The 10,161-nt window shown below is 38.3% G+C and overlaps 1 long non-coding RNA gene across 1 annotated transcript; it reads right to left on the bottom strand.

The window, feature by feature from the left end:
* Nucleotides 1-1,255: 1,255 nt before the first annotated feature.
* On the bottom strand, nucleotides 1,256-9,960 carry LOC141171949 (uncharacterized). The gene is made up of 3 exons (XR_012252395.1): nucleotides 9,769-9,960; nucleotides 1,446-1,537; nucleotides 1,256-1,364 (listed from the first exon to the last, which is right to left on the bottom strand). It is a non-coding gene; the product is annotated as an uncharacterized lncRNA (long non-coding RNA).
* Between the last annotated feature and the right edge of the window lie 201 nt (nucleotides 9,961-10,161).

The raw sequence follows: 10,161 nt of genomic DNA, 5'->3' as shown, positions 1-10,161 counted from the left end.
GTAATATCCCTGAATTGTACTAGCCTTGCTTCAGATTAAATTCCACTGTTAAATTGTTGAAAAAAACTCTTGTCAGATATGTCTGGTCAGCAATTGGATCTATTGTGTGCCTGAGAGATGCTGCAGCCTATGGTCGCCCTGAGTAACGGTTCCCCCGAGATTCCAAAGAATTCATGAAACCCGTCTTGCCCTATCTGAACCTAGTGGCGAGCATGTAACACAAACCAGTTGCGGATCCCAATAAAGGGATACATTTTATCACTTCAAGTTGAGAGGTCATTACTTCTTCACATTCAAAACAGTATAGGAAACCTGTTTTGTTTTCCTGTCTAAATGGATCATTTTTGGTCAGCTTATGAGAAAGCTATTCCTTCTTAATTTAGCATAGCGTAAAGCTCTTTATACTCCCCAAACAATGGAAATTGTTGCACTCAACTGTGTTAAAATTATATGGCTTTTTCAGTTTGCATAGCGTGTTAGGATTTGGTTTTACTTAACAGTTTGATCAGTCATCACGTGATCGCTCATGTGTGATTTGCATATTTGTGGTCACTTTCATATTATTATTCAGAGAAGGAGGAAATTAGCTAGTTAGCACATGATTACAAGAATGCAAATTGTTTATGAGCGATCAGGATCAGACCTGCTGGTAACCTATCGCTTACTGTACATCACCAACTGTTATTTGAATCTTAAAAGTCTAGAAATAGGGGCGCTGGTAAGTAAACCCAGTGGGTCTGCTGCAGATGGTATGTGTCACCATAAAACACTAAAGGGATAAAACAGAAATGTAAAAAACCATTGTGCTGATTCACTGAGGAGGGTAAGTGAGGATTGCTAAAAGGATAATAATAAATAGAATTTCAAATTTTTCAATTAATTTTATTCATTAGCTTAAAATACTATTTAAAATGTCATAAGTTACATAAATTAGTATAAAACAGAGGAGTTGAGCTGTATAAAAGAGAGACCAATTTAACGGTCTTCCAGGGATCCAAAGCCAATTGGGACCTGTAACGGGATATACAGAAAGACTATGATTACTAGCCTGTATAAGTTGAATGTTTTATGGTAGGACTACTGTACATGTATTTTACCTTTATACGTGAGAGGGTCTCTCTAGATGATGGAGAAGAAGAGGAGGACTGTCTTCTTGTGAGGTAGGATGTCAGAATTGGTACTGTAATGAGATATACAATTAAAGAAAGCACTGTCTTGTTTCGGTTTATTTAATTAATAGAGGACTTACATAAAGGGCAGAAGTCTTGATATTAATTAACATCCAGAGGTGTCCCCCAGGTGGAAGGGTGTATACTCCTGTGGGACTGTAGGAGGTTGATTCCGATTGATGCAGCTGGTTGAGCCTGTAGCATAAGACTGAAAATTACAGTTTTATTGTGTTTAGAGCTTAATATATGTTATATCTGATTAGCTGGAAAGTTTACCTGATTAGCTTAAGGTATTACTTATTGGTGATCCTTTAGACACCCAGTTTATTTTTTCTTTTATGCTGAAAGAGTAAGAATCCTGGTGTCAGCTGCAATGAAATGATGCCCCAGCATTAGTATACATAGTGAAATTTTAGGGTGGTCAGTGTAAAGTGTGGCTCACCTTTAAGGCAGACTTTGGTACTTATGAGATGGGTATCTGATGCTGACAGACAGCAGCCTTCATGGGGAAGGGATTAGCAGCTTATTGGATTATCAGCAGGTGGCTGGTACAAATTAACTTGTGAAAGACAATAGATAAATGAATACTGATAATGCGTTAGTCATAGGGTAGTGACTGGATTAAATTGCGAATGTGAGGGTGAAAAATGACCTATATATGAACCAAAAGTAACAGTGCAGTGATCATTGGTGATACAGCTGTGTACCTGTATTGGACCAAGATCTTTAGTTGCAGTTCGTACGCGTTTCGGATACGTGGTATCCTTCATCAGAGATAGCCTTTGGTCTCAGGGTGCTCTTTAAATACCCTCTCAGTCAGAGAATAATAATTAAGAGGTGTGGTCAATTAAAAGCAAATAGTTCTATGCTGCAATTAAGGCCTCTTGGTTTTAAAGAGTCCATTTCAAAAATCCATTTTGTTTAGTTTCTTGACATTTGATTAATAAAATTACCTTCTCTCTAGTCTTTCTGTATAATTTGTATGCCAACCTCTTCACTCCCATGAATCAAGCCACCATGTTTCTAATTAAAATGTTTCGATAAAGGGTGGCCCTCAAATTTATTTTTGATATTTCTTAAATGTTCACTAAGTCTTTTTTTCAGAGAGCGGATGGTACGTCCGATGTAAAGTTTTCTGCAGGGGCATTTGAGCCCATAGATCACTCCCCCGCTTGTACAGGTTATAAAGTCTTTTATTGGGTGTTCAATCTTTCCATGAGAGATAGTGTTTTGTTTTTTTGTATGTAAAATTTTGCAAATTGAGCATTTTTTGCATGGGAAGAAACCAGGAGACTTATGAGGAAGGGGGATTGGTGGATGGGTTATCGTGGGAGCTACCTTATTACCTATATTTCTAGCCTTCCTAAAAATAAATTTAAGATGTGGGGGTATTTGTTCCCCCAATACTTGGTCATCTTTCAGTATACTCCAATATTTTTTTATAATGTTTTTAAGGATGTACACATTGGAGTTGTATGTGGTTATAATGGGGGGAATGTCCATTATGGGCCCAGTTGATTCCTGGTTTTTATCCATAAGTATAGTGGAACGGGGTATTTTGCTTACTTCTTCTTTAGTTTTATTGAGGAATTCTTCACTGTACCCTTTGTTTAAACAAAATTTTGTTAATATATCTGCTTCTATTGTAAAATCTTGGCTTTGGGAGCAGTTTCTTTGACGTTTCAAGTATCGACTTCTGGGTACATTCAACAGCAATCTGAGCAGATGGCAGCTATCCATATGGATGCAACTGTTGGTATCTGTGGGCTTAAAGTGCGTTTGAGTGCATAACTGTCCTTCACTGATAAAAATATTGAGATCCAAAAAACTTATTTCATTCTGACTGATAGAAGAAGTAAAATTTAGATAGAAATCATTTTTATTGATGTCAATTAAAAAGGTGTCCAGAGAGGGGCGGTCTCCTGACCAGATGAATAGAATGTCATCGATAAAACGACGCCAGAGGACCAGGTTCGCACACAGCTTTCCATTGGGGTATATTTGTATGTTCCCACATCCCTACGTATAGATTTGCATAACTTGGTGCGAACCTGGTCCCCATAGCGGTGCCCCATTTCTGCATGTAAAAATTCTTTTCATGTTTAAAACAATTGTGATTTAAAATAAAAAACATGCATTCATTAATGAAGTCAATTTGAGCGTTTGGCATGTCACTAAGTTCTCTCAGGAAAAAACATGTTGATTGGCACCCTTTATGATGTTGTATTACTGTATACAAAGAGGTAATGTCTAATGTTCCTAAGATATAATGATCCTGCCATTTAATTTGGCTGAGCAGTTGTAGAGTGTGTTTGGTGTCCTTTAGATGAGCCTGTAATTGAGGTATTAGTTGCTGAATATGGCAGTCTACGCATCTGGATAAATTTGAAGTCAGGCTCTGGATCCCAGAGATAATTGGCCTACCTGGAGCGTTTTCCAGGGTTTTAGGAATCTTTGGTAGATGATAAAAAATGGCAGTTCTGGGGAATGGAGTATTGATATAATCATATTCTTGTTTATTTAAAAAGCCCATATTAAGGCCCTTATTGATCAAGGTTTTCATGTCATTAAGGTAGTCTTTTGTGGGGTCATTTCTTAATAGCTCGTACATACGTGTATCATTTAATAATCTCATGGATTCTGCATGGTATTGTCCATAGTCCAGCACGACAATTCCCCCTCCTTTATCTGCTGGGCGTATGACCACATTTTTGTTATTGGACAGTTGGATGGCTTTTTGTTCACCAGCTGTGAGATTATATTTATGTCTCGAGCAGTTTTTCTTACTTGTTTTTCTGATGTCATCAGTCTCATTTTTTTGGAAGGTTTCTAATGGCTCTGAATATTCATGAGTGGGATGGAAGTTGGATTTCTTTTTCACATTTGTATGGATGTAATTACAGTATACTGGGTTGGGTGGTGACACTGTATTCAGTTGCTTGCTTTTGATAAAATGCTTTTTTATAGACAATTTTCTCATAAATTGTTTGATCCCTATAAATGCTTCAAACTTATTGAACCTGGTGGCAGGTGCATATTTAAGGCCTTTATTTAGTAGCTGTATTTCGTTGGGCTGTAGTTGGTATTTGCTGAGGTTATAAATGGTAGTGGGGGGGGATGGGAGTGTTGTTTTTCTATCTCCTGAGCTTGCACCTTTTTTTGGATAATTTCCCGCCCCTACAGCCTCTTTTCCGTTTCTTTGAGTGCCCCTGTGAAAAAAATTAGTGGTGGATTGTGTCTTTCTGACTTGTGGACCTTTGGTTTTGTCCTGGGGTCTAGTGTTGATTTCATTAACCCTATTGTTGGTTCGATGAATATTGTTGAGAACATAATTTGAAGACGAGGGCAGAGATGGAAGAGGAGAGGATTCCTCTAAATTTTCTAAAACCCCAAATTAATTTTGAGTGGAAATTGGAGTGTTTGGAGTGTTAGGTTCCGGATGAATCATAACATCTTGTGATCTTTGGGGGATATTAGGACAATTTTCCATTATTTCATTGTCCGAAGTGGGATGTATAGAGAAGGCATCTTCCGGACTATCAGAATTAATTAAGCCATCTATTTGATCAATGATTTCAAAATCAGTAATTAGTGTTGTAGAGGTAGGTTCTGGGATGCAATCTCTGCCCAATTTTCGTCTTTTCTTTTGGATGATTTATTTTTCTTTGCTATTAATTCTCAGTTTGATGTTATTAGATAAGTTAATAATTTCTGGATGGTTTTGGTAAGGTTTAATTTCTCTAAAGAGTTTAGAGATTTTTATTTTGCTATCTGTTAGATGCTGTTTCCTTTTCTCAATAATGAAAACCACTGCTTGTTTTGAGAAGGATTTAAGCATATCTTCCCATTTTTCTAATGGGTCACCTATATCTCCTGAGAGGGGTTTTGTAATGCGAAGGCCTCTAGGAATGTTATCATATACAAGATATCTTTCCAGGGTGGCAACCTCGCAGAGGTCTCGCATTTCCTTTAGGAGCAGTTGTTCTAGTGTTCTCAAAGATTCTTTGATAGGGTTTTTGTTGCAGGTCTCTGTATGGATAGATGTCTGTTGGCATTCCGTGTTAAAAAACATTTTTATATTGTGGATTCTATCCACTCTATCAGACCATAGGTCGCCCATATTGATGGGATATACAGGGGGTGTTAACCACAGGTTAATGTAGTTAGAAGTTGAGAAGTGGTATTTTTATTTCAAATATTAGTTGAGTTCCTCACAGTAAAAAGAACTTACCCTTAGCTCCCGTCTAGTATGGTGCTAGGTGTATATTAAAAGTCTAGAAATAGGGGCGCTGGTAAGTAAACCCAGTGGGTCTGCTGCAGATGGTATGTGTCACCATAAAACACTAAAGGGATAAAACAGAAATTTAAAAAACCATTGCGCTGATTCACTGAGGAGGGTAAGTGAGGATTGATAAAAGGTTAATAATAAATAGAATTTCAAATTGTTCAATTATTTTTATTCATTCGCTTAAAATACTATTTAAAATTTCATAAATTACATAAATTAGTATAAAACAGAGGAGTTGAGCTGCATAAAAGACAGACCAATTTATCGGTCTTCCAGGGATCCAGAGCCAATTGGGACCTGTAATGGGATATACATAAAGACTATGATTACTAGACTGTATAAGTTGGATGTTTTATGGTAGGACTACTGTACATGTATTTTACCTTTATACGTGAGAGGGTCTCTCTAGATGATGGAGAAGAAGAGGAGGAGGGTCTTCTTGTGAGGTAGGATGTCAGAATTGGTGAGATATACAATTAAAGAAAGCACTGTCTTGTTTTGGTTTATTTAATTAAAAGAGGACTTAGGATAACCCATCCAGCAATCACCCTGCCTCATAAGTCTCCTGGTTTCTTCCCATGCAAAAAATGCTCAATTTGCAAAATTTTACATACAAAAAAACAAAACACTATCTCTCATGGAAAGATTGAACACCCAATAAAAGATTTTATAACCTGTATAAGCAAGGGAGTGATCTATGGGCTCAAATGCCCTTGCAGAAAACTTTACATCGGACGTACCATCCGCCCTCTGAAAAAAACTTAGTGAACATTTAAGAAATATCAAAAATAAATTTGAGGGCCACCCTTTATCGAAACAGTTTAAAGATAAACATGGTGGCTTGATTCATGGGAGCGAAGTGGTTGGCATACAAATTATACAGAAAGACAGGAGAGAAGGTAATTTTATTAATCAAATGTCAAGAAACGAAACAAAATGGATTTTTGTAATGGACTCTTTAAAACCAATAGGTCTTAATTGAGGCATAGAACTATTTGCTTTTAATTGACCACACCTCTTAATTACTATTCTCTGACTAAGAGGGTATTTAAAGAGCACCCTGAGACCAAAGGCCAGCCCTGATGAAGGATACCGCGTATCCGAAACACGTAGGAACAAGCCTTTTGGTCCTCTCTGCTGCCCGTATCACGTGACCGCAACCTCTGACCTCACGCAAGGTCCTGTACACAGGTCCTTGCATTCTCCAAGCGCTCCTTCCGGAAAGTGCCCGCCGCACGCCGCACAATGCATCACGGTGTCGGAGTGTCGGGCCGGGACTCTGGCACCCACCCCTGCCTGCATCTCTTCAAGCATACCAGTGAGTGACCATCTTAGAAACAAACCAGGAAACCACTACCTGCGGACCGTCAACAGCTCCTTGAAACTACGGGACTGCAACTAAAGATCTTAGTCCAATAAAAAGGTACACAGCTGTATCACCAACAATCACTGCACTGATACTTTTGGTTCGTATATAGGTCAATTTTCGCCCTCACATAGAGCAATTTAATCAAGTCACTACCCTATGACTAGCGCATTATCAGTATTCATTTATCTAATGTCTTTCACCAGTTAATTTGTACCAGCCACCTGCTGATAATCCAATCAGCTGCTACTCCCTTCCCCTTGAAGGCTGTTATCTGTAAGTAACAAATGCTCATCTCATAAGTATCAAAGTCTGTCTTAAATGTGAGCCACACTTTACACTCACCACCCTAAAATTTCACTATCTATACTAATCCTGGGGTGTCATTTCATTGCAGCTGACACCAGGATTCTCGCTCTTTCAGCATAAAAGCAAAAATAATCAGGGTGTCTAAAGGATCACCCATAAGTAATACCTTAAGCTAATCAGGTAAACTTTCCAGCTAATCATCTATAACATATTAAGCTCTAAACACAATAAAACTGTAATTTTCAGTCTTATGCTACAGGCGCAACCAGCTACATCAATCGTAATCAACCTCCTACAGCCCCACAGGAGTATACACCCTTCCACCTAGGCGACACCCCTGGATGTTAACCACTTCGTGCCAGAGCCTGTTTTTGCCTTCGTGACCTGGCCAATTGTTTCAATTCTGACCACTGTCAATTTATGAAGTAATTACTCTGGAACGCTTCAACGGATTCACCTGATTCTGAGAATGTTTTTTCATGGCATATTGTACTTCATGATTGGGTAAAATTTCTTCGATATCACTTGTGTTTATTTGTGAAAAAAATCTGAAATTTTGCGAAAATTTAGAAAATTTTGCAATTTTCAAACTTTGAATTTTCATGCCCTTAAATCAGAGAGATATGTCACACAAAATAGTTAATAAATAACATTTCCCACATGTCTACTTTACATCAGCACCATTTTGGAACCAAATTTTTTTTTTTGTTAGGAAGCTATAAGGGTTAAAAGTTGACCAGCGATTTCTCATTTTTCCAACAAAATTTACAAAAACATTTTTTTAGGGACCACATCTTATTTGAAGTGACTTTGAGGGGCCTTCTTGACAGAAAATACCCAAAAGTGACACCATTCTAAAAACTGACATGCCAAAACAGCAGAAACCCCCACAAGTGACCCCATTTTGTAAACTACACCTCTCAACGAATTCATCTAGGGAAGTAGTGAGTATTTTTTAATTTTTAAATTTATACCATTGGGCAGTGAAGAAAACATAATTATATTTTTACCACAAAAAAATGTTTTGCCCTCAGATTTTACATTTTCACACATGCCAATGGGCAAAAATGGTACCGAAATGTGTCACACAATTTCTTCTAAAAGTGGCAATATCCCATATGTGGCTGTATGGTACCGCTTTGCCATATGGCGAGATCTGGGAGGGACGGAGCGCTATTTGACAATTGGAGAACAAATTATTGTAGAATAGGCATTTGGATTTGGGAGCACAAAATTTTCTGAATTCCTTTTGGGGGGCAAGAGCCGTTTTGCTTTTCCAGAGCCTTTCTGCTACCAGTAACTTGGAATATTTTTAACAGATGACGGACCTGAGTGGGTACTAGCTTTTTTGAGGACTGAGTTGAAGCTTTTATTGGGAACATTTTACGTAACATTTATCCGGCGCTCGAGGCTGAGCACTTACATCGGGGTTTCCATCTAAATTTCCAAGTGATGTAATTCAGATGAAACCCCTGTGGGATCTATTCATTGTAATGAGGCAGCAGAGTTACTCTGGACTCTGTCTGGCCTCTGCTTAGCGGTGTCCTTTTTTTCAGAAGTGCACAAAACTGTGGCCAACCGCACTTTTATGCACGCCTAAAAAAACTGTAATAGACATGTATTGCATTGGATGAGATCTTTGCTGACAGTTTTACACTGTCTGTCTCCTGCTAGAGTTCAGCTGCAGGCTGAGCATAGCAGGACACCATATATGGCAGATCTGGATGCGGTCATGTGACCTCCATCTGCCATAACAACGGCAGGTCCTGGAAGGCATAGATCACGGCATATAGAAGATAGGAAAGGGTTAACATCATTGGGACCTGATCTAATCAGGTCCCGATGATGTCCCCTGTCAGAGCTATCGCTCTGCACCGGAACTGCAGAGCTTGCAGGACCCTGGGGGTCCTGAGGACTGCGGGACCACCCACCGTTTTTAAACGTCGGCGCTGCACAGAACCCAGGCAGCGCCGACATTTATATACAGTAAGTGGTCCTGAACTGGATAATTAACATCAAGACTTTTGCCCTTTATGTAAGTCCTCTATTAATTAAATAAACCGAAACAAGACAGTGCTTTCTTTAATTGTATATCTCATTACAGTACCAATTCTGACATTCTACCTCACAAGAAGACCCTCCTCCTCTTCTTCTCCATCATCTAGAGAGACCCTCTCATGTATAAAGGTAAAATACATGCACAGTAGTCCTACCATAAAACATCCAACTTATACAGGCTAGTAATCATAGTCTTTCTGTATATCCCACTACAGATCCCAATTGGCTCTGGATCCCTGGAAGACCGATAAATTGGTCTCTTTTTTATACAGCTCAACTCCTCTGTTTTATACTAATTTATGTAATTTATGCAATTTTAAATATTATTTTAAGCGAATGAATAAAATTAATTGAACAATTTGAAATTCTATTTATTATTATCCTTTTAGCAATCCTTACTTACCCTCCTCAGTGAATCAGCGCAATGTTTTTTTAAATTTCTGTTATTTGAATCTGTTCACATTTCATTGCACTCTGCTGTGGATACTGACACCTCCATCTTTTTGCTGCTTCAGACTGGCCTTTTTTCTCAAAATCTGCCCTCCTGGTTGTGTGGCTTCTGGTGTGTCATTCCTTACTTGTTTGATTGCCATCCAACATTGCCTGTTGTCCAAGTCCTCGCTGTTCCACATGTCTTCTAAGCTGCTGTGCCAACACCCTGTGTCCATGTGTCCTGAATTGCGTCTTCATGTATCAACCTCACCAGGTAAGTCTAACATGATTTGAAATCAATCATGGTATAAACGTTCAACCGAACAAATCTGTCACTAGCATTTAAATAAAGCAATGTACAATAATATGCAGGCTCATGTGGAAGCACTCTATTTTCTTGGCCTAGAAAACATACTATCACAATCAGTGCATAATATACTGATTACTTTACTTATTTTATTTTATGATTTGAAAGACAAAAAGGAAATTCAATGACTTTCATTGCGTAACATTCCTTCATTGATCTTGAAGTTTGCCAA

This window comes from Phyllobates terribilis, unplaced genomic scaffold (assembly GCF_046119375.1).
Source record: "Phyllobates terribilis strain yellow unplaced genomic scaffold, ASM4611937v1 Scaffold_1__5_contigs__length_1240528914, whole genome shotgun sequence".
Classification (NCBI taxonomy): domain Eukaryota; kingdom Metazoa; phylum Chordata; class Amphibia; order Anura; family Dendrobatidae; genus Phyllobates; species Phyllobates terribilis.
Note: the sequence above shows the minus strand (reverse complement) of the source record. Positions and strands in the feature narration are given on the sequence as shown.